Below are 506 nucleotides of genomic sequence, written 5' to 3'. Positions count from 1 at the left end.
GGGGGGGTGGCGCGGTGCGGAGGCAGGGGTCACCTCAACCAGTCCTCTGGGTCTCTGCGCGCTCAGGAGCCCCCTTCCCACCTTTCTTTCTACCTGTGCCCCTGGCCCTGCCCGAGTGACAACCAGGGAGTCGGGGTAGTGGGCGCTCACACGCAGACGCCCAGTCACCCCCCCACCCGCAGTCGGTGCATTTCTGGTTTTGGGCTGTCTGAGTCGCCACCCTGCAGGTCCCGTCTCCCTCAGCCGTGGGAAGGAGCCCCGCCGGGTGGCAGAGCTCCAGTGTCGCATGATAGGCTAGGATCCAGAGCCCGGGACAATCCCCACCTACGCCCCAGGCGGGCTGTCCCACGCTTGGAGCCCGCCCCAGAGGTGACAGACTTCCCTTTCCCTGGGCTGCTGTGGGCTTTGCAGTCCTCACAAGCAGAGGATCGTTCCTGAGCTGACAGGAAGCAGAGCGTAGGGTCTGAGCCTTTTCAGGACCCATTTTCTGCCCCTGAGATCCTTCC

Source organism: Herpailurus yagouaroundi, unplaced genomic scaffold (assembly GCF_014898765.1).
Source record: "Herpailurus yagouaroundi ecotype Mexico unplaced genomic scaffold, PumYag 194, whole genome shotgun sequence".
Classification (NCBI taxonomy): domain Eukaryota; kingdom Metazoa; phylum Chordata; class Mammalia; order Carnivora; family Felidae; genus Herpailurus; species Herpailurus yagouaroundi.
This window is presented reverse-complemented; position numbering follows the sequence as displayed.